Here is a 25,552-nt window from a genome sequence, read left to right as displayed (position 1 = left end):
TTGAAGTGCCATGAGGGATAGTCACAAGCTCTCCAGGAGGGACAAGCAGGGGAGGTGAGCTGGAAGGGCTTGAATACTGCCTGAAGCCAGCAATGGCAGGCTGACAGTCTCTGAGTAAGGATTAAGGGACAAAAAAATAATGTGGATGTCATCGTAGGAGTCTACTATAGGCCACATATCCAGGACAATGATTCCAGAGAATTATTCTGAGGAACAAAGGGACACCTTCAAAACAATGGCCCTTGTCACACAGCTACACAAATAGGTCCAGAACAGTCCGAAATCTGGGTAGTCTTATGATACAGCAGCTAATGGAGCCAGCTATGAAAGGTGCTGGCCCTGACATGTTGCTTATTAACAGGGAGGATCCTGTGAATGAAGTGGTGACTGGAGGCCACCTTGGCCACAGTGACCACAAAGCAATTGAGATAAAATCTCCATTATCAGGAGAAAAAGTGACAGCAAAATTTCAGTCCTGGGCATGACAAGAGCTGACTTCAAGCTGTTTTAAAAACCAGTAATATGCCCTGAGAAAGTGGTTTTGAGGGTGCTGGGGTCCATCAGGTCTAGTAATTTTTTAGGCACCACCTCCCAGGGGCCCAGGAACAGGCAGTTCCAAAATGTCACAAGTCAAGTGGAGGAGGCAGAAGGCCAGCTTGGCTCAGTAGGAATCTTCCCAGAAATAAGGCAAAAGAGTGAGGTGTATACCCAGTGGAAGGAAGGTCTGATGAAGAGAAGAACTACAGAGATACTGCAGCCAGAGACAGGACCTGAGGGAATGGCCTGAAGTTGTGTCAGGGGAGATTTAAGTTGGATATTAGGAAAAGTTCTTCACCTGGAGGGTGTTGAGCACTGAACAGACTCTCCAGGGAAGTGAGCACAGCATCAGCTGGAGAGAGCTCAAGGAGTGTTTGGGCAATGCTCTCAGGCACATGGTGTGACTCTCGGGGTGTCCTGTGCAGGGCCAGGAGCTGGACCTCAATGATTCTTCTGGGCCCCTTCTAACATGGAATATTTTATTATTTTATGAAAGACCATAAAGAAACAGTCCCTGTTTCAGCACAAGGCATTTAAAATTCACTCAGCCTTCTGGCATTTTCATACCTCTGCAGTTTCTCACATCTCAAGTATCTGTTCACAAACTTCTAACCCCAAGGGCTCATGATTTTTGGCAGTTACAGTAATTTAGCAACATAGCTTCTTCTCACATCTTCTAGAAGAGTGAAGAGAAAGTCTCTTGGAAATCTGTGGCAGAGGCACTACAAACTTTCTCTAACACTACATGTAATTTTTATTGAATGCTTCATCTACTACAGTCTTCAACTGAGATGAGGAACAGTCACATTCACTTTCCAAATATCATTTCCATGTTACAAATACATTTGTACTGCAGAAAAAATAACACAAGATTCCATCCAAACTCTTTCAGAAATACTTAATAGTAGAAACTCTGAAATTCATACTACAAATCTGAAACCAAGCAAGAGCTCCACTGAGAGACCATAATACAAAACATAAATATCTAATCAACCATTTCTGCTATTTTTGTATGCCTCATGGAAAAATTGAGCTGTTCTTTCTAGATTAGTTATTACTGCATTATTTTCATTCATTTTTATACACAAGTCTCCATGCAACAGAGGAAATCTATGAAATTCCGCATCCTCAGCTAATAGGCTCATAATTGAAGAACCTCTTAAAGTTTAGGACAGCAGTTTCTAACTGTGAAAAAGTTTTTAGACAGAATTTAATTGAAAAATATCTCTAAAATTGTATATTATTTAGTTAGTTCTATTGCTTATTTAAAATAAAAAATAAACATTTAATGACAGAAGAAGAATGGATTTCACTATTTTCACTTTAGTCCAGTAAGAGTAATGTAGGCTTTCACATGACTTTAACGTGACCAAAACTTGAGCTGCTATTCCAATGATTTATAGTACAAATATGTCTATAGCTTTATTTTTGGTATAATATTTTCCTAAGCAAAAACTAAAATAAAAAGTTTTTTAATGATTCATTGTGTAACTCTGTTAAATGTAACCAAATTATTAGTTCATCATTTTTCAGATTTCCAAAGGAGAAACAATACGGAAAATCATTAGCACTTCACTCAAAACTAAAGACAAAATTAGTGTGCTGGAATATTCTGTACATAAAACTTCCACAGATGGTACATACTTATTATATCAGCTTTCAAAAACAAAGAACATTTCCAAACAAATTTCTCCTGACACAATTTCTCTCTCCAGCTATCAGTAACCTGTACCAAAATTGCTCATTACTGAACCATTTTACAAGTCTTAGACGGTGTTCTTCATATGTGACCTCAACACAATGAAAACTTACTCATCAACAACTCATTTTGCTCTAAACAATATAATCTACTTCATACATCTGGGGAATTCCAAGACTAATGGCATCTGATTTTACAGTTTTTTAAAAATTTTTCCCATAAAAACAAAATACAGCTTGGTATTATCTGCTTCTCATATTTTCAGAAGTTAGTTAATTCATCAAAGACTATTTTATTCTCCCATTCCTTAGGTACTTATTCTGACTTCAATTAGGTAAACAATTACCTTGGAAGCACTGTAAAAAGAATACATAAATTCTCTGAAACAACATCTTCTTCCCAAAAAAAAATTTTTAAAATCTGTATTTTGCAGTAGATGTGAACTAACCCAAGAAACAAGGATGGTCTTTTTCAGCTTCACATGAGAAGACTGCAGTCTCCACAATAATAAAATTAAAAATATACAAGAAGTGACAATGCACCTAAATAAGATCTTCACCAGGATCAACATTCAAGCCATCAAAAACCACTGCCCTATCATTTCTGTGCAAGTTTGACTTTCAAAATACTGAACCACAGAACCCACATTTGCTACATTTCCTTCACAGAGAAAAAGTACATAACATATTAGTAAGTTTGAAATCCTTCCTAGAGTTTCATCAGCAAAGAGGGAAAACACACAAAGCAACTGCTATTTCTTGATCACACAAAATTTTTCACACTTCAGAAGACATGGGCGTTTATTTAAGAAGGCAAATATAATAACCTAATTTCAAAGGCAAATGAAATCTCTTTATAACAGATCATGCAGGAGCTCAACTGTGCAGTTTATTTCTCAGTGTGCATGGCCTCAAAACACTTTTATTTTGATTCATGCTCTTCAGCACTCCAAAGCAACTAACAGATCACAAGTGCACATAAATTTTGTTGGTATTTCCAGAACTTCCAACAATACAATGTTTGTATCTCAAGTACCTTCTACACTAACATTTTTTTCTTACTTAAAAAGTCTCAGTTTTCCACAGATTCTTATTTTCACTTTCTGAAACAGACAATAGTTCTTTTCTCACAGCATTCGGTCTTTTTCCACATCTGCCTTCTGTAATAATACCAACCTATTCTAGACTCAGGTAAGTTTTGCAAAACCAGAACAGAATTTATTAATTTTGGTGTACAAATTAGACTCTCAGCATTCCTAAAAATATGGTTGTTTTAAAATATGTATTTGCTTACTCTTACAGATATATAAGATTTTCCTCATAAAACAAGGGTTTAGGTAATGGAGTTTAAGTCTACATACATATAGTCTCAATCTTCAAATACATATGAATGAAATGCACTCAAAGAAGTGCCCTAATTGAAAGTGTCAAGGTAAATCCAAGTATCTTTCTTATGAAAGGATTTACATAAACTTCTAAAAAGTCTTGTTTTCATCTCCAGTGGTATATATATTAAATAAAAAAAATACATTTCTCTCTTACCATATCAACTGCCACACACTATATTCAACAAAAATAATTAATTTGAGATTCTAGAATTAGCATTTCAATTTTCATGTATATAGGTATTTCCCTAGGGAAAGTACATCAACAAACCACATATGGCAACATATAATCCTCCTTTAATGCACAAAACCTAAGAGAGAAACAGCTTTACTAACACACTTAATCAACCACTTGCCTGTACAAGAACTAACCAAAAACCCACCCCATCCTTACTGAATTTTGTTTAAGAAGTCTGTTCTTGTTAAACTAGTGTAATTTTTCATGTACCAAGGTTTAAAGTCACATGAACACATTGGAGGGAGGGCTGCCAATATCCAAAATTCAGTACCTGCTCTCTACGCCTAATTTTGTCAGTTGAAAGTCTACTACCTAATGAACAATAATGCATCCTTCTGCACCACCAACTGCCAGCTATGGTCAAAACACTGTCACATCAGAAGACATATACAGTACTGGGGTTCACCTTAACTCAACAATTTTTCCACAAATGGCAGCCTCGACTAATCATGTAGCAATTAGGATCTATCTCCAAGCAATCTCTTCAACTCTGTTAACTCTAAGCAAACATCTGAGATGGCTATCGCTGGTCACTGCATAAACATTTTTATTTTCTCATTGATCTAGAAGGCAAGTTTGGCCCTAATCTATGAATTACACTTCATTCGACTTTCACTACAAAATCCTACCAACTTCACTTAAAGATTCCATGCAAGTGGCATGCAGTTACTTGGTTAAAACTTCTGCTCATGCATCCTTCTTGCACTTTCCTATAATCACCATTTCAGAGTAAAAGCTGAAAGTCAGTTTTCAGAAAGGAGAGCCATAACACAAAGAATAATTTTTAAAATCTAATAACACTATTAAAGCTGATTTACTAAAAAGAGTACAGAAAGGATAAAACTGATGGTTAAGCAATATTTCCATCATTTGTTTCTTCACATTTCCACCACCACAACCATACAGACTTAAATGGGCTACATTGTCCTCAGCTGGCAGGAAGCTAATGCTGAGCTAGCTAATACTACATAATGGAGGCGTCAATTTTCTACACGAATAATTGTACCACAGCACGCAAGCATTATAGCAGAACAACAGGAAGGTTCAGATTTAGCCTAAGGCTAGGCCAGGGAATCTGTGAAGTTAACGCATCAAGAAGTTAGAAAAAAAGGGTATTGCATTTCATCTAACACTGTATCTGAAGACAAAATTAAGTAGTATTGTGAAACACTCCGGTGCTATATGGAAAAAAAACCCAAAGCATTTCTGAGAGTCCAAAAAACACTCATTTGATCTTCCAGGTTAGATTTTTGGATAAGCTAAAATACATCATGTGCTCTAGCATTCCAAAGTGATTGTGAAAATCAGTTTTCAAAATTAAAAGTATTTTTAGTTCTCTGACACAATTCAATTACATGGTCAAATTGTACTTCAAGAACTTAAGACAGGAGCTAAGTTCAACTTTAATAACTCCACATGTGAGGAAAGGGATAACTCACAGTACAGGAAAATATCTCCAGACTAAGTTTTGCAGCTATGAATCTGTCAAGGATTTCTAACAATAACAAACTACATGGCAATCAAATGATTCTGCTGTCTTAATTGCCTCCATAAACTAGATAGGTACCTTCTACAGCAGTCCCAAGTATTTCACTAGTACACACACTTGCAACTCTCCTCTCACTTGAATGACTTTCACTGCAATGTATACCTAAAACATCTCTATCAAATTGAAAACTACAGTTCTATAGTCTTCAAAAGGCTATAAAGCATTTTTCTTCTGTTTTAAGTTTAATATGGAATAAAATTGTATGGATAAAGTCTCAGACACCACACCAAATGGAATCATGCTTGAAACCTTCATATTGAATGCATAAGATGCACAGTGACACAAATTTAAGGAGAAACACCAGCCACTTGGATTCATCATTAGTGATGTAATACAAAACATATTTAAAACAATGCCTTCCTATGGAACCCAGAGGAAAAAACAAGTGTCCCAGTGTTTTACACAAATTCAAATGACACTGAATATGAAATCATCTGATGTAAATTAAAAGTTCTGGGAACAAAACAACCTGCTGCTGTTGACATCAGTTTTGTCAAGGTCTGATGGCAGTTACTTAACTACACTGACTTTAAATCAAAACAAAATTCTCAAGCACTAAAATGAGAAAATGTCAGTATGTTGATGTGGGCACTTGTGTGTAGTTAAACTCTTGATGTGCTACTTAGGAAGATTAAAATAGAATCATTCCTCAAAAGCATCAACGTTAGCTAAACTTAGCTGCCTACAGATTAGTGTTCAACACCCACACAGCTCCAGTGTAGTAACTTCACCTTTCCGGTTATCTTCCACATATCCACAGCATTTGCAGGCCACCCTCTGATACATCTCCAGCTCTCTTTCTTCACAAAACCCCTTCTTTCTTCCCACATTAAAATGTTCCCTTCTTGCTCAGGGAAAAGAGATGTTCTGTTTCTTGCCTAGTATTACAACAAGTTGCAAGCTGAACAGCTCCCAAGCTACTACCACACAAAACATATAACATCCTTCCTTCACCATGGTAATGGTTAATAAATATCTACTATCTAAATTGGTTTTCAAAGCAATGAAGCTTATAGGAACTTACCTTCACAGGCATAACAATCTAAGCTTGGTTAAAACTGCCCTAAAAATTCCACATTTCTACAGACAGCAGATGAGAGAGCCACAGATCAAAAATACCTAATTTCCTTAAAAAACAGACTCTTTTTCAGGAGAAAATTCAAAGTACAATCAACAGTTTTTACTTAAAGGTCTCACAATGTTTTACATAAAAACAAACAATAGTGAAAATACTGTTGGAAAAAATAAAGCAAAGACAAAGAGCATTTTTCTCTCCATCTGACAAAAGCTTAAAAGCAAATTTAGTTATTCTGTCTCCCTCCTGTCTGTTGGAAAAATTCTGCCCTCCCTCTTTACTGTTAACCATAAATTCAAGCTTCCTAATTTTTTATTTCTCCGGATTTAAAGATGCATCAGCCTACCATCAGCAAATGTTACACAGAAACAACCTGATACACTGAGCAACCTGCTGACAGAACATCACAAGAAATGAATGAGTGCCAACTGAAGTGATCTTCCACAGAAAGTAAAAAACATTCCATATTGAACGTCTGTTTCCAGACGAAAGCATTTGTAAGGTGCAACTAAGAAAATACTAGTGGTTGAGGTTAGAAGCAAAACATATCTCCCATGACCCTTAAAGCAATCAAGTCTCCCTGACTTTAGCCTCTACAGTATTACTTCATCCTCCCAAGATTACGGCACAATTACTTAGGATTTAAAAAAGCTGTATTTTTATGGGCATTATCTACATTTAAAATGACATCAAAAATATCAATACTACATGAAATCAAGTATGTTCTTCATTATAAGCTAGCAGAACTCCTCTAAAGCAACACTGAATGCCTTTAAAGATTGCTTTATATCATTATGTTAAAAACCTGTTGAAACATGTTAGCAGTCTGTTAACGACTTCATTCAAATATAATGACATAAAAAGGAAAATGCTTGGTGCCTTAAATACACAAAGATACAGGATTCTTCTACGCATTATAATACAGTTTTTAAATAGTACTTTCTTCTAGGCTGCAGACGTGTCCTATCCTGGACTAAATCACACCTTCCAACATCACAAAGGGAACCTGTCAAGAAGCCCATGCTTTTAAAGTATTTTCTACAAAAATAGAAAATGCAGCCAGTGAAACTTCCAAAATGTAAAAGATCCAACATTCACCAGGTAATCAGCATTTCAAGCTCAAAGACAAACTAAACCAAAAGGAAGAACTTTATGGGTTCAATAGAACCTAAGTCTGAAATCAGCAAAATGCAAATGACAAAATGCAATTAGACAATTTTGATGGGTTAGTACCATGGCTCATCTCCTACTGCATGAAGCACACTACCTGCTGCTCCCATCGCTCACCAGCATCAGCACTCCCAAGCCTTAGTGAAGCCATTACTCAGAGAACCAGAAAGCTCAAAAACTCATTAACTCTCATCAACAGAAGCTGAACCAACTCAGAGGAGGATACAAGAGACAGGATGGAGAGCAAGACTGGAGCTACAAAACTGCACAGCTGGAAATGGAGCAGGGGAATGCCCCGTATTAGAGAGAAGGGCCTTCCCAACACGGCAGCACAGCCACTAAGACTGGTGTTTCACAGCCCCTCAAGTGCATCCCTTTCAAGCACATCACACCCCAGTGACCTCCATACACAAACTGCCACCCCAACACCACCTTCAGCTCTGCTTCTGATGGAAACTGCTCCATCTACATTCTGTTATTGCACAGGGTTTATTGAACAAAAAGCATGGCAACTCATAAATTACTCAATGAATAACTGCAGAGAATACAAGTTGAGACAAACCACATACTTGAAATTGAAATCTAGGCTCTGCTTCTCATAAAGCATCTGTATTTTTGGCCTACTGAAAAGGACATCATCCTCCACTGTTGTAGCCCGCATCCTGTCTTAATCAAAAATAACATAATCAAAACACATGATGAAGAGTATAAATCACCAGACAGGGAAACTGGAGGAAAAAAATCTACTTCTAGGAAAATGACATTAAATTTACTTAACTTAGTAAGTTACTTAAATTACTAAGTTAAGTAAAACTGTTACTACTTGGTATGTTGAAAGCTAAGCTGGTTATACAGAGATGATCCTAAAGCATAGGAAAAAACAGTTGTAATTATATTAATGATGTTACACACAAAGTCAAATTAAGTAGTAAACTTACTTGAATATGCAAATCTTACTTGTGTGTGTCATGGGCTTCTGTGACCTACAGTTATCTGAGCAAACATTTGGGCAAAGACATTGCTGATTGATCAGTATGTCTCCCATTCCTAACTCCACAGCACAAGGCAAGATACTAGACGCAAATGGCAAGATAACTGGTTTAGCTTTTCATACCCACAGACTATACTTATTTTGTACTAAATACCCTTCTTTTAACAGCCAAATGGGGATTTTTAAAAATGTTTCCTACACAAAGTCAAAAAAATCAGATAAAGGAGGTAGTGAAGAGAGGGAAGTGCAGATGCTTAAAATGTCCCCTGTAAGAGAAAAGGAACATGCAGTTCAATAAACATGCTAGAAGAATGCACTGGTAAACACACTTGTAATATTCTGAATTTTTTTTATATTTGATATTATATATTTACCTCAAATATTCGTATTTTTACATATATGCATATTTAATATATAAGCATTCTCTAACCCTTTTGTTAGAAAGAAACCATTTCATAAACATAAGGTTATGAATATATCATCTATAAAACAGCAGAAGTAAGTATAACAAGTGAGATAAATCTAACCAAAATAAATGATTCCATACTATACAACTAAGAGTTTCATAACCTCCTCTGAAAGTTAAAGTTTCAGAAAGCTCCCTAAGTAACCACAATCCAAACCAATTCCACAGCATGGATCGGTGTGTGATGTCTCCTCTACATCCTCCCCACGCCAAAGAGGGGACATAAAATTTTAAGTGGCTTACCTAAGATCACAGGGAGGGACAGATGTTCCAGTCACTGTCTTTATCTGTTATCCTCACCCTAGCTTTTAACTACCTTCTCACTAGACTGCTTTAAAATGCCTGTATAGTATTAAAAAAATTAAGGATTGTCAGAAAATACAAAACTGTGGATGCCAAGGGACAGAGAGAGAGAAACGGCAAGCGTTTCTCACAGTGGCTTGTGAGAAGTTTTAGAGAGCTGGAAAGATATGATAACTTGTTGACTATGAACAATTTGCAGGTGCTGTTTTTCTATCATACCACTCTATAAAAACCACGCAGTACTTTTTGAATAAAGCCTTCTTTGCATTTTCTATGATCCTGCCTCTCGCCTGTTCCTGCCCCGACCTCGGCGCACAAGTGACATACAACAATTACTTCAAAGTTACTTTTTTACCTTTTAATAGAACAAGGAAATCAATTATATAAAAGTCTCAAAACATTTTTGAAAGTGTGTTAAAGGCCCAGAGTACAGTGGAAACATACCATTCTATTTACATTAATAGAAGTATCATAATCAAGTATCATAATCAGTTTTAGATCATTTAAACCCAGACTATGGCTGAAAAGGATTGTCCCACTTTTCCCTTAGGCACTGTCAGGTAGTTTGTTCATGCAGCATCAGGTGAGGTATTAAGGGCTGACTGAGAACTCTAAACATTAATTTGCAGTTGAATCAGTGAGCCTAAACTGTGAAGAAACAGTATGTCAAACTCCCTAACAACTTTGCTATTCCTGTGCTTTGTGTGTGGTTTTAATTACATTATTACTTTTATGTAGATCCCAAAAAAATCACTCAAAAGTAAAAAGAAAAGCCTGAGGAACAAGACGTAACTATATGTTTTGTCTACAACAGACTGAGAAAAATGTTCAGCTGGAGAAAAGTTAGATAAAGACAGTTAATACAGCTGATCAGTACCCTGTTCTTTAGCAATTTCTTTTTTGTAATTAGAGGATATTGAAGAAAAGTAACCACGGTCACTTCCCTATTCCTCATGATCCATTTATTGTTTCAAAGGCATAACTAAACTAAATTATTCTTGAACATCAGAAGACTTCCTAATCTTTTTTTAAACAAATTTTCAAGACAAGAGTAAAAATATTAGAAATACATGTAATTTTGATACTTCTAATCACAGAACCATTTAGCACAGTAACTAGGGAACCAAGAAAAACTTACTTTCCATAGGACAAACTTTGTGGACACAGTGGGGACAGTAAAATTTGATACAATGCATGAGCTTTAGTAATGCAATTAATTTAGTTATGAAAATTTAATTATGAAAAACTTGATTATGAAAAAAATTACAAAAGGAAGAAAATTCAGTCTTGTAAATTGTAGATAAATAGGCTGGACAAGAGAAAAACACTTTCGTAGGTTCAGTTACTCCTTTTATTAGGGGAAGAACAACTGCAGAAGGGTTAAGACACAGCCTGTCACAGGTTAATTCTCTTAAATAATCTTAAATATATTTATCTTGATCACTCAGAAGAAAAAAGAGCTCTACAGAAAATGTGATGTATCAGAACTAGTACTCTAGATTTTGAAAATAATTTACATTTTATAAGCCAATCATATTTGATAATATTTGATTTTATAAGCTAATATTTGAAGCAGAGTGGCAAGAGAAAAAAAAAAAAAAGATTAATTTAATTAGCTGAAAGTCATTCTCAACTGATGTAAATAGTCTCCCGTTTGCCAGGAAGTTTCTCCACTTCAGGTAAGCACAACAAAATACTTTTTCCCACTGAAAACCCTGTTTAACTGTTGAAACGTTTCAATTAAAAAGAAATTCACTAAAGGATATTGAGGTCGAGAGAAGACATCCCCTACAAGATAGCACAGAAACTTCTATCTCATCTTTTCCCTTTAAAACAAAATTGCATTACTCCCATCTTGGATTTTAACATCCCAATGCAGCTCGGGATAAAAAGCATCCACTAGATAAGTATTTCTAATACATGTAGATAAGTGGGTTAAGAAGAGGCGTGAGTCCAAAGAGCAGTTATAACGCAGGCAGCAATCTTAATATACTTAACAGTGTGCTTCACTTATAATCATGCTTAAGCAGATGCACAGTATCAATTTCTAGCTATGTATGTACTTACAAATGATCTTAACTATAAAATTCAGCAACAAAAAAAGTCTTCGATTATACTGCAATTTTTTTTTACACATCGCATGTCACTTCAACACTCATTAAGAGTGTACCAGTAAAACGAGCAAGAATGCCTGAAAATAAGGTCTGTCCGAGTTCCATGGTGAATCACTGAAACATTATTGTTAGAGATTTTAATAAATCAAACTTAAAACCACTGCATTTAGAGCGTGCCTACAAATAACTTCCTGGAAAGGAAAATAAAAGGTAAGAATAAAAGAGCACTGGCAGCCCAGTTTGCCTATAACCTGCTAATCTGCTAAACCAGCACAATCGCAGTCCAGCAACCTGCTTCGACAGACCAGGAAAACAAATTTACTTGTTCCTACAAACCCAGCTTGGTGCTCGGCCAGAACAACCAACGCCAGCAGCACCGACACCGGCTAACACACAGGGAACCCTACCGCCGCAAGCAACTCCCGCAGGAGAGGGCACTCGGAGGTCCCATAGCGACGGCTTCTGCCACCCGGGAGCGCAGCCACAGGGAGGCGACGGGCCCTCCCAGCGCCGGCCGAGCCCCGCTGGCACTGCCGGCGCCCCACACCCGCCCGGGGCACGGCCCCGCACAGGCGCCGGCTCCCTCTGCCCCGGCCCGGGCGGCCGCCCAGTTCACCGCCGAACTCGCAAAGGGGCTCCGCGGCCCCCGCAAGTCCCGCGGCCGCCAGGGCAATGAGGAGAGAGCCAGCCCGAGGCCTCGGCCCACGGGGGTGCTGCGACCGCTGCAACCGCCGCCGCTCCGAGAGGCGGCCGAGGACAGCAACCTACCAGGGAGCCCAGGAGAGCGGAACACAGGCTCGCCGTTCGGCCCTTCACCTCCGAGCACTGCTTCCCGACCTGCCCCGCCCCTGGCGCGGGGCTCCGAAGCGGGGCCGGCCAGGGCGGCACCCCGAGCGCCCGCCCCTTCCCACCGCGGCACAGGCGCCCAGGAGGGCGGAACGCGCCGTGCGCCCCGAGAGCGGGTGATTGACAGAGCGCGTCGGCCACTCGGGGGGCGGGAATCGAACGTCAGGTTGGGAGGGGGCGGGGCTTGCTGGTGGGCAGACCCGACAGCCAATGACGGCGGGGAGGGGCGGGGCAACTCGGGGGCGGGGCCGGGCCGCGGCGGGGCCGCGTCGGAGGCAGGGCTCTGTAGGAGGCGGACCGGGCTCGGCTGCGTCCCGGCCGCGCCGCTCCCCTCACGAGTCCGAGGTCGCGCTTAGAGGAGGTCGCGGCGCCCCTGCTCAGCTGCGCGCCTCCCTCGTCTCGAGCTTCCCCTTACAGGAGGGACAAAGGCACCTGTTTAATATGTGACGGGCTGTCCTTCAGGGATTGCCCTGTGCCCCCCGGCAGCTGAGTCAGTGTCAGACTGCAGCCGCGGGGCGCCTGGAGGCGCAGCTCTCTTCCATCCTCTGCTGGGTATCAGTCCCCTAATGCCAGCACCCTTAGTGGCCGGGCGGATCGCGCCCGGCAGTTTCACAGCAGTGCCGTGCCCCCGCGTCTGGCAGCTGCCACACCGCTTGTTCGGCACTGTCACCACCCGTGGGTGAGGTTACCCTGCTCGTCACGCCTGCATTCCCTGTCCTGCGTGTCCATGAAACCGGGAAATCAGAACCCCACTCTCACTTGATGACTGCAAGAGCTGCCACGTAATTATTAAAAAAAAAAAAAACAAAAAACCAAACTTATAAATGCTTTATCATAGACTCTGCACTCGTGGAAAAGAAAAGATCTTAGGTTCTTTCCTAGTTCTCCAGTCAGGAGAGTAGCATTTTAAAAACCTTGAGATTTGAGTATCATTTAGGCCACTAAGGGTCTAAGGCTTTAAGTATTATCTTTTTTATATTTGAATGCATAAAAACAACTTTAAAAGTTTATTAACAACTTGTTTTACAGTCATTATAAATATGGAGGAGAGAGGTGTTGGAGGTTCTGACGGATCTTGGAGTAGTCCTTGTTCAAATAATTTTTTAGGTAAAGTTGGCACATTCCAGAACATTCTAGAAGTCCATGTAGAAAAAAAGAATTAGCAGCAATATAGCTTCAAGAAACTTTCAGAAGTCATTTGCTGAAGCTTCATTTCCTTGTCTCAGTAGACATTAAATTACTTTTGCCAAAAATCCTCCATAGGCAATCTGTGCTGTAAATGATGCCTTAATCAGAGAGGAATGAGCATATACTTAATTCCAATTATTTTTGCAGGATCCTGATGCACACAAGCATTCCATTCTCACAAGCAACTAAGCAGGGACAAAAACAAGTTTTGCATTACGGTGATGCTAAGTTCATATTGCACAATTGTCCTGAAATTTTCCATCACCTTTAATCAGAAATGGACACATATTTACAAGTACTGGTGTTGGTTTTCCCAATCTTTTCTAAATATACTCTCATAAACCTAACAATAAATGCAGATTTTATTTTTCTAATATAAAAGCTGTAGGGTATTTTTCCAGTTATGATTTGTTATTTTAAAAAAAAATCATTAGGTGTTGGTTCAACTCAACAAATTACTTAGTGACCTGTAATTCTAAAATGTAGGTGATGAACATAAGGCAAAAGAGAAAGATGTCTTATACATGTCAGAATTTACAGAAAGGTGCATCAGTTTGGAGTAGTTAGAATTACAGTCGGGCCGCAGTGGTGAAGAAAGTGGATGATTGCTGCATGTAATCTTAATCTCCAAGAGCAACAGACATACCATGTCATATATCAAGTACATAAAATAATATAGATATAAAATAAAATTTAAAAGACATGCTGTGGCTTAAGCTTTATAGCGTTCTCATGGTTTAATCCCAGCCAGCCTCCAAGCTCCATGCAGCCACTCCCTCTCTACCCCACCAGTAAGATCAGGGAGAGAACTGGAAAATTAAAAGCCAGAAAAATTGTGGGTTGAGATAGAGACGGTTTAATAGAGAAAGCAAAAGCCACACATAAGCAAAGCAAAACAAGGAATTAATTCACTGTTTTCCATGTGCAAGCAGGGCATGTGCTCCAGGAGAGCAGGGCCCCATCACATGTGACGGTGACTGGGGAGACAAGCACTATCTCTCAAAACATCCTCCCTTCTTACTTCTTCCATCATTAATTTAATTGATGAGCCTGACACCGCATGACAGGGAATATCCCTGTGGTCATTTGGGGTCATTTGTCCTAGTTGTGTCCCATCCCAGCTCCTTGTGGACCCAGACTACTAATGGTGAGAGGCAAGAAACCAGGCAGCCACGAGCAACACACAGAAAAGGCTTTGACTCCTTGTAAGCACTGCTCAGCATTAACAATACACATATTAAATACACGTGTTATCACACTCTCTGTTTCTAACACAAATGTGAAACACAGCCTCCTACTAGCTACTGTGAAGAAAATTTACTCTGTCCCAGCCAAAAACACCATGTGAACCTCCCAAAAGGTGATAAAATTTGCTGTGTATACATATGGATGCTGTTCTAAGTGAAGGAAAAAGTACTCCCAGTGTTTAGTCCTAGACAGCATTATTGCCCTCATGGAATCCTTTGACAATTCTGGCACACATAGCATAGTAACAGAAATTGCCAGGGGCCACACTTCTTAACTTTCTAAAACTTTTTTATCTTTTTAAAAAGTGCTTTATTATAAAGGTGGCATGATATTTCATTCATGTAATATTTCAGCTTTCATTTTAATATTCACTATTTGGCAGTATTTCAACAGTTGTTTCCAGTAGCCTACACCGTTTTATTTATGCTGTATTACTCTAATAAACTTATTCCCCCTTACCATGCTGAACTATTTATTTACTAGATACTAATAAATGAAATTCTTGCACTAGAAACATACAGGCATAACATCTGGCTTTCAGGTATTATAGTTCCACTTTTCCTTCACAGCTTAAAAGCTCTTCCAGCTTCTTAAGATCTTTGTTCATTTCACACATGGAAGAAATAAATGGGATTCTTCTTTCCACCTTGTGTTTTAAACTCAATTTCTAAATATTTGTTCTATATCAATTGCTAAATATTGGTCTTTTTTTCCACTGACATAGTATTTGAGCCAATCAAGTTCATTTAGAATGATTATTCTCAATGTGGTATCTCAAACACAGTCCCTTAAAATTTCTTCCATTCAGGATCCTGTAACTTAATCCATATGCCTAGGAAGATCTCAACACCTAAAAGTAGAGCTGACCAGGCACTAACATAAGCTGCTGCAGTAAATTAATTATTTTTTATGGATCATCCAAATTCTGTTTAATTACCCTTTAGTTTAAGTTCTTTGTTCTGGACTAAAAGTTACCAGTCTGTGATAAAAAAATTTCTGTGACACAGTAAAGTACATAGTCACAAACCAGCACTGCGCCAGGTCTGTGTGGAGAGGCAGTGGAGGGAGATTTTTCCTGGATGCTGCAAATATGTGCCTGCAAACAGAAAACAAACAACCCTGGGTACCTTTCATTTGTTCTAAAGTTCATGCAGTCTGGCAGCAATGTTGATGTGAAGGAGAAAGCCTTACCTGGCTGGGCTTAGCAGTATGCATTGCGGACTGGAGTCCACTTGTAGGTTCCAAAATTTTAAGACTACAAGGAGCATTTTATACTAGCATTTTATGAATGTAGAGAGCACAACAAAGAACCTGGTTTTGTTAATACTGTATGATAGAAACGTGAGGCTCGTGCAGTTCATGGAATAGTGCTGTCATTGCTAAGGATGGTTACATGACCAGTTGGAGAATGCCTGTAATACATCAATCTCGTACATCATACAACAATAAAAAATTGATAGACTGTCATTACCTTAAATAAAAAACAGTAACTCGCTTCAGCTGTTCATGTCATCTGACCCATGTACAAATGTTATACTACTTAGAAATGTTATACTTTCTGGTCACAATCCTGAAGTTGTTGGTTGAGGTAAGTGCTCAACAGTTTGCTGATCACCGTTTTTCTTTGGAAGAACTCCCTATAACCAAGGAGGAATACTATGTGAGGAGAGCTGTGGAAAAGTTCTGTGATCAGGCTGATCCCCTCCATACTAATGAGCTTTTAAAAGGTGGTGGGAATCAGAGTTGCACCAAAAACAAAACAAAACAAAGCAAAAAAAAAAAAACCAAAAAAAAAGAACATGTGGACATGTAGACCTTCATTGGCGATATGCCTCAACTGCATTTAAATCTGTTTCCATTCAACTGGTAAATTATCCGATTCAATTGCAGAAAAAAAAATGTGAGTCAAGTCAAGTGAAAGGACTGAAAAGGCCACATATGTAAGAACCACATGATAAGAAGATCAAGTACTTTGGCAAAATGCTACAATTCTGGAATTTGAGATAGTGATCAATGATCTGATTGTTGATGTAACGCTACTTCATGTACAGAGAGGATTTTGTCTGTTTTAAGCATTTAATCATAGACCTGCTTAACCTAATGTAATCAGTTTGTCATTTATCCAAGAGGTTTAACAGAACACACATATTTCTTCATGTAATTAAGAATGATCAGCAAGGTTCAAAATCTAGGAACAAGAAAATATGGAGATTGAAAATTTTCGGCAAAAAAATCAAAAAGGCATTTGAAAAGGTTTTCTATCTCAAAAGCACTTTCAACGCTGAACTTCCCAGTAAATGTTGAAAATAAAACTAGACCCTTGTGTCAGAATATTTATAAATAAATCTATTGATTTCATTATTACAGTACTTCTTTGTTTTCATTCTATGATTCTACCTGTAACTGTTTTGATTTAAAGCTGGCACAGGCTTTTTTTTTTTAAATGAGCTTTCTTTTATTAATATAGGGTATTTTTAAGAGTAGTTTCTCTTTTTCAGCAATATAGACTTCCTTATATTCTCTTTATCCCATTTTCTGTTTTCAGTATATTTTAGAAGGTCCTCCATAATTCTAGAAATTAATTTTAAAAACCCAAACCAAAACCCAGAAGAATACTCCTATAATATAATATTTTTCAATCTTTTTCAGGCACTGAAATCACATCTAAATTATTACTTTCCTCTTGTACTCTAACAGTAAGGAACTACAAATAACCTATGCGCTTCAAGTTATTCTGCAATGTTTTCTTTCATAACAGTAGTTAGTAAGGTCCAAGGTTTTTAAAATGCTGTATTTTCTAATATATCACAAACTGCACTAAAAATTGTACTTGATTTTTATGCCAGCTGCTGAAAGGTTCATGATTTGGCTTTGCCAATATTTGTAGTTCTTGATTGGCTTTGCCAATATTTGCCGTATTTGTAGTTCTTCCCCCCCTTCCTTTCCATTGAAGAGCAGCAAAAAATAGTCCTTTGAATCCAGATTTTTACCCTTGTTACACCCACTCTCAAATCTGTTCTCTAGGTTACTAATTGCTTGAATGCTACTTTAGAAAATCAATAGTACATGAGTCACATTAGGGTTTGGCTTTCTAATTGTCTGCCCAATCAATAACATTCTGCTCATTGACACTGAAAATTTTTCCTGAAATAGAGTAATTGATCAGATGCAGAGCTACAAGGCAAAATTATGGCTGTCCTACCTAGACCAAGTGACTTTTATATAGTAGAAGCTAGAGAATTCTCTGAAGATTTTTATCCTGCTATGAACTGTACTGGCTCTTATGAAAATTAATGGGAATGTGTGTTTCTCATTAAAATGTTAAAGAGAAGCCGCTCATATCCATTATTACTCAAATAATGCTTTCCTGTTGGAAGAAACTAGTTTTACAGTACTAAAATGCATGTTCAGATTTGTATTTCTTTTGCTTGGTTTTCCAGATACAAATATTGCACTGGTATTGATCACAGTATTTACATTTTCTTTGAAAATTGATATCAATGGACTTTATTTTACAGATAGAAAATCAAGGAAGAACTGAACCTGAAAAATAACTTTGCTGTTAAATCACATTCTAAAGGAGGTTCTCCTGGCTTTATGTTATTATCTATCCTATCGATTTCTTAAGAGTTTATTTCACTAATTTTGACCCTAAAAAGCCCTATGTATCTTTTTAAGATATGAGTATTAAATTTCTGAAAATTGGTTCACATGGATTTGGAGGATGACATAAGATTTCCTGCTCAATCCTGAAACAGAAACCAGTTATACCATCAGATGGAATATAAGGGATGAAATAGCTTGGCTTCCTTATCATCACTCCCTTTTCATTAATTCAATAAAAATCAGTTTTTAAGGGCTGCTTATGTGCTCCGTGTTGCTGCTATTATATAATTTTCTTTTGAAACTTGCCAATGATGTGCTGAAAACATGTGTATGGCCACAGAACTCCTCTTCTTTATTCATGAAGAATAGTAGTACATTAAACAAAACACTAAGCTCAGGGGATGATGATTACTATTTCAAGATCAAGGACATTTCTGTGAACAGCTTTTCTGTGAAAATCCTTGAATTTATAATCTCCAAATTCTGGCAGCTGTTGCTGTACTGGAAAAAAGGATTGTGTGGGGGAAGGTAGAGAGATAAGATAAATACAATGTGAACTTTTTTGTTTTTACAAATAGTTGCTATACATAAATTATTAGACATGTTTGGCGGTTGTTTTGTTTTGTTTTCTTTGAGTTTTGGGGAGTTTGCTCATCTAGGGAAGGGAGGCTGGATTAATTCTCTTTGGTTTTTTTGTTTGGGGGAGGGGGGTGCTGGTGTCCCAATAATGCAGTTATTACTTTAATCAATTAAACTTAAGAGAGAAATTTTTTGTCAATCCAAAATCAAATTTCTAGTTCTAAGCAAGCAAATTTCTAGTTCTAAGAATCATATTTTATCTTGTTTAAAGTCTGTCTCTAAAGGTTGCAAAGGTAAAATATATCCTAAATATTGCTATTAATATATTTTATATATTAATATAAGATATATTAATATATTTAAATATATTTATACTCTTGTATGAGCAACTGAGACAATGGAATATGCTGTCTTGAAGCAGCTAGCAGATCCCTGAATAGACTGGCTCATATATTTATTATATTTATTATTTACTGGCTCATATATTAAACCCTCCATTGTTCTTCCTTCTGAAGACAGGGATATGTTACTGCCCAGTGGTATCATCATATGCTTCCCATTTCCATCTGAAAAAAAAAGTTGACTTTTACAAAACTTCCCAAAGTTTTCCCCTACGAAAATTACTTTGATAAGGTACCTTTTAACCACTTTGTATTCATAGAAAGTCCATCTGAAGAAACTGTAAAAGTAAGATAACACCAGTCTGATCAAAAGGTATACTGAGGGATTTTCACCTGAGCAAGCAAGACTGGAAGCCTGCAGCATCTTTTGAAATTAGCCCTTGGCCTTTATATGAGAATAAATGCAAACAGCATTCCACAGGATCTCTGTTATTTGTCCAAAGGACTCAAACCATCACAAACCAAGGATTAGTAAGAACATAGCAGTCACTTATGAGACTGCCCCCATGTATTTTCCAAGTCACCAATTGCTTTCACATCTGGGAGTTCCTTTGCTTTTTTTGTTTAGTAGCCCTCAATAGATCTCTTGCAATGTTGGTCAAGGTTCCATTTGAGCTCATGTCAAATCTAGGCACTGACAACATCTTGTAGTGGGGAAATTCTCAGAAAATTCTTCCTGTCTGAAGAATTTTGCTTGTTTTGAGCCTGGCTCATCTCTCCCTTGACTCCTGTTAGAAGTCCTGCTTAATTTTTGCCACCAGTGATATTGCAACCTCTGACATAACCCTTACTAAACTGTTCTTTTGGGCAGGAGGGGGTTCTTTGGTTTGTTTGGGGTGTTTTTCCCAGGCTGAAAAACACACTTCATTCTTTTGTTCCTTGTAAAGAAGTTTAAAGAAACTGTTGTATGCATTGGTCATGCTTGTTACCCTTCTCTGAATCTCCTATAATTCCTGTACCTCTTTTCCGAGATCAGGGGGATAAGGATCAGGATAATAATATGGTTCTCTCCATATTATTTTCAAACTATTTTTAATTTCCAATTTTATTTTGTTTTGACCTCTATAGAGTATTAAGTTGAAGTTTTGCACATAAACTAGGGTCCATCTTCTGTGTAGTTATGATAAGCCCAACTTTTTATGTGTGAAACTAGCATTGTTTTGCCCCAGGTCCATCATTTCACATTTGTCTGTCTTGAAATTCCCCTGGCATTTCAGGTGCTAGGCTATTTGGTCTTATAAGATGCAGGATTTTTTCTCATTATATCACAAAAAAAATCAGATAGGTGCGCACTTCTAAGATATATTTAAAGTACAGATTGAACTTGGGTTCACAGTTCTCTTGTTTTTAAAGAATAGCGTGACATTGTAGGATAAAAAGGCAAAGGACAAGGCATCGTAAGAAAAATAGGGATTCTGTCACACTAAGTGTAGTGTAGAAAGCCATTGTACCACTGAAGATTTATCTCTGCGCATCTTACTCAAAAAAAGCCCAACAACTCTTTCCAAAGAGTAATCAATTTACTCTTTTTCATAACACCGCAGTTAAGTTATATTCTTTTCCCATTTAAATTGGCAGTAAGCTAATATCTTTGTTTTTCCACCTGGGAAAAATAATATCCCTGCCATGTAGTTTCAGATAAAACCCCCACTGCATAAAGGTATTTAATCCCATTTTCACTGCATACCTAAAATGTGAATGTCCACTTCATGGTAATAGAAGCTACCTAGCATGTTGTTGCTCTTTGAAGTTTTTGACATTGTTGAATTTGAGGAAAAATGAAGATTAGTGTTAAGACAAAGAAAACATACACAGTTATTTTTGCTGGGATGACAGTAGGAGTGGAGGAAGGAAATTCTTTAAGGTGTCTGGATCAACATACTTCTGTTGTGTGAGAAGTGTGTCTCATTTGTTCTTAGTGTACTTAATAAAAGTTCAGGCAGTGTGCAGTGTATGCATTTTAATTCCCATCACAGACTGAAATGCAAGAAGGAAGAAAAGAAAAATGTAAGGGTCTGAGTTACCAAGTTACCAAGATATTGCTCACGTTAACAAAATCTAAACAAGAAGCTGTAGCACTGCTTTTGGTACAGACCACATTGTATATTGATAATTATGTTTTTACACTTACCCTGATGGCTTTAAATCTGCTATAATTATTCTTCAAATTCTGTAAACTTCCATATATTCTACACTAATTTTATTTGTGTAGACTAAATTCTCAGTTATTTCACTGGTTGTTTACATTTTTTTTTTCCCTCTGGCAAAGCTAACAAAAGCAGCAGCTTGAGAATTTGAAGAAACTGTGAAATCTTCTCTTTTTCCTGTTATGCCATTAAAATGCTATCCATTCTCAGACAGTCTACTGTAAAAATTTTGATAGCAACTAGTTTCTTAGTTATTTAGATCATTGTGATAAAACAAACCCCACAAGCAAAAAATGAACACAAAACCCCAACCAACCAACCAACCAACCAACCATCCAACCAACCAACCAACCAAATAAAAAACCCTAAAATAGCTAAACAGTTACAGCAAGGGGAACTACTTTTTGTGTTCACACACAATGTTGCCAAAATTAATTAGTGTTGCTTACCCAGCGTATTTTTAACATGCAGCCAAAAGATTCTTTCATCCTCTATCAAAACAGTACTACTATTCAAAGGAATCATTCCCCCCTCTCCTCAACTTTGTAGTCTTTATGGGAAAATATACCAGCACTTTATCCTACTTTGCAGTGGGATCAAGCAGTCTAATACTGCTTTTTACTGCTAATAAATTAATTCCTGAATTTTGTGACCTATACTTATGTAATTTCTTGAAATCATAAATTAATTAAGTCTTAAAAACACCAGTTTTAGATTGGTAATGCACATATTGTAGGTATATAAAAATTAGACACAACTGAATTAAAAAATATTGTTTTAAGAGACCCATAAAGATCATAATTTCCAGTTCCTTGTCTCAAGACTACACCTACATTAATTCAAGCCAATGGTTGTCTAATCTTTTCCCAGAAGATTTCCAATGGTCATATAACTGGGCAAATAGGCAAAAACTCATTCTTGATTTTAGTACTATGTCAACCTATAAATTCTGTACTTCTGAAAAGTGGGGGGGGGGGGGGGGGGAATCCCCATCTTCTTTATGGGGATAATATTTATATTATTAATTTGCTTGCCAGCCTTATCAGAGAATGATAAAACTGTAAGTTTAGATAAAGTACATAATCAATACTTGCACATGAATTTTTTTGCCAAAAAAGAGGAAGATGGAATTGAGTGAATTAATATTGATGTACTTTGATGAGAAAGAAATTAAGTAATTAATGTCAAAATCTAAAGCTTTTTTAAAGTCAATAGAAAAAACATGGAAAGTTGAAATGCTATCAAGCATTCAGGTTGAAAATTTAATCCACCTTTCACTTGAAAATTAATTATTATTTTCTATTATTCATTTTTCTGCAGTAACATATGTAATTATTTTTTTTTCTCATAGAACAAAAATATGGAATAGTCATCAGGTATAATTTTCTTTCCTACTGTAGCATTTTTGAGCTCTGGAGAGGACATATATTTCTCTTCCATGTAGAATTACTGTGAATCAATTATAAAGTTATATGCATTCTCACTATTGAGAAGAAGTCATGCAAAAAAATTTAAGACCCGAACACTCTCAAGCATATGAATAGCTTTTCTTCCACATGAATTACTCTGTTGACTTCTCTAGGACTGCTTACATTTTTCAGGCATAGCAGGGTAAAGATAATAATTTTTATGGTGTTAAAAAATCACTTATTAAGATATAACCAAGGCAGGAATTTCTTAATGTTAGGAAGTCACAAAAATATGTCAATTGTTCCCAGAATAAAATACAGTAAAAACCAAATGCAAATAAACCAGATTTAAATATGTAGATATCCAGTAAAATGAAATATTTTTAAATTACAGATTTTTCTGTTTCATTATCATCTCATAAGTCTAACTAACTAACTAACTAACTAACTAACTAACTAACTAACTAACTAACTAACAAACATTTGTCAGTGTATCTTTTGTCACTAAAACATTCTTCTCACTTAACACAATTCAGCCCTTGATTCTGATCTTGCCTAATGCCTCAGGTGGAGTCCACCATCCATCACTGCAAATAGGCATTGTGCCCCTGACTTCAAGCCCAAAAATTCCTAATTGGAGCCCTGGATACATGCAATTAATAGGTAAATTATTCTATTTAAGAGATCCATCCTTAATGTACAGGTATTATCTGTATTAAAACAATTAAAGCAAAAATACCTGGTGCTCACACCCTATAATGCTGCATGTTCTTCTTGGAAATATACAGCATAGATAAGAAAGTTTTCATTACATTTATTGGATTAATAAAGTAGGAAAAACAAATCTTCAAAATGCCTGCTGTAAAAAAAAATACTTCCAGTACCATTCCTGTCTTTTCAGTGGGTTGCTATAAATATAAAACTGATGAAAAAAAAAGTAAAAGAATATTTGGAAAGGGACCTGCTTCTATGACCTAGTAATCATTCATTTTAGCAATACAAGTAAAGCTTTCAATCACTTTAGAACATACTTTTAGATATTATTTTAATTTACATTATTATATCATTCACTTACAATTTTCCTAATAAGAGATGAGCACTAGAACATACTAGAAATACTTTCTGAATCAGCAACTAATGAAAGATTCTAGAATTTTAAATAAATAGATTGAGGTCTTCAATTTTTTTTTCAGAGGCCTTGTTGATTTCACATGGAGAGATTTTTGGGGTTTGACATATTAGCATCCAGCAGAATGTATTAACTTGCAGATTAATGCAATATATTTATTCACCCCAGAGGTGGAACGATATGGAAATCATCTTCTTACAGTTCTCTCTATTACTAAAAATTTATGTCTTGAATGCAGTGTCCTTTGCAATCTAGTTATTCTCGTTGCATTTCAGTAACTGTCTCATTCTAATTTTTCCCAAGGTTATTCAGAAGATACAAAAGAAAAAATACAGGCACTGCTAAATTTTGCTTATTTGGGACTGTTGATTTTTACACAATGCTTTTATAACCTTATAGCATTTAGATTAAAGGCAGGGGCAAAACTAAAACCCTACTTATCAGTAAAGTGTGTATATGTGTATTGTATGATTGTATTTGTATGATGTTTACACTCACACACACTGTATTTGTATGTATATATTGTATTATCTATCTATCTATCTATCTGTCTATCTATCTATCAATCAATACAATATATATATTATATGCACCTAGGTATGTATACTGGCAGATCACAACTTAGTGGTGAAGAAGAGAGCAAGAAACACTGTTTTCCTTTAATACATGTCAATATTTTGTACAAAGGAACCTTGATCCTTTATTGGAGCATCTACTAAGTACTACTAGGGAAAACGACCCCAACAAACTGTGGTTGATTTACAGTAGTCCTACAGTAGCTCTGAATCTGTTCATTCTCCTGCCACACTAGATGTGTTCAACACTGTAAAAATCTAAACAGTCAATATTCATGGCCATTTTATTATAAGTAATAATGGCAATGGCCACACTTTACACTTCCGTATTTCATGTACTTCCAGTAATGGTGTGTGCTTTCTAACAATGGTGAAAAAAAAGATACCTCACACAAAACATAATTGAGTCTGCACCTCAGTACACACATGCAGAGATTGCAAACTCTGAGTAAATTTTATTATGCCTACAGAAACATTCTGTTGGTTTAGACTAGGCATCTAACCACTTTACCTGGATTTTATTTTTCACATTAAAAATATATTTAGCAGTAGCCTTATGCAGAATGGTTCAGCATCACTTTATGCATTAGAGAGAAAAAAAATCAGAATGTCTCGTGTAGTGTGAATTTATTTATTAGCTTTTTTGCAATTAATAATACTGCCTAAATTGGGCATTATGTAATGAAATAGGATTAAGACAATTTATTTAAATCTAGTTGTCCCTAAAATATATCCTATTTTCACCTTGCTGAGTGCTATTTGTCATCCAGAAAACACATAAGATCAGGTGAAGACTGGCCACTGGATTCAGCAACTGCTGATGGTATTGCAATGCCCATAAATATGTATTTAGAGAGGAAAATTATCATTCAGATAGTGGAGGAAAGGACTCACCACC

The 25,552-nt window shown here is 36.8% G+C and overlaps 1 protein-coding gene across 8 annotated transcripts in view; it reads right to left on the bottom strand.

The window, feature by feature from the left end:
- CSNK1G3 (casein kinase 1 gamma 3) overlaps positions 1 to 12,455 on the bottom strand; it is a 71,738-nt gene extending 59,283 nt beyond the window's left edge. For 6 of the 8 annotated variants that reach the window (XM_059873286.1, XM_059873289.1, XM_059873290.1 and 3 more), the window contains exon 1: positions 12,295 to 12,454. The gene's annotated coding sequence lies outside the window, so the exon portion shown is untranslated. Of the gene's footprint in view, positions 1 to 8,221; positions 8,242 to 12,294 lie in introns of those variants that run through there. The other 2 variants (XM_059873291.1, XM_059873288.1) reach the window with 2 other exon arrangements.
- Positions 12,456 to 25,552: the final 13,097 nt, after the last annotated feature.

Source organism: Haemorhous mexicanus, chromosome Z, assembly GCF_027477595.1.
Source record: "Haemorhous mexicanus isolate bHaeMex1 chromosome Z, bHaeMex1.pri, whole genome shotgun sequence".
Taxonomy (NCBI): domain Eukaryota; kingdom Metazoa; phylum Chordata; class Aves; order Passeriformes; family Fringillidae; genus Haemorhous; species Haemorhous mexicanus.
The sequence above is the reverse complement of the archived record's forward strand: the minus strand, read 5'-3'. Positions and strand labels throughout refer to the sequence as shown.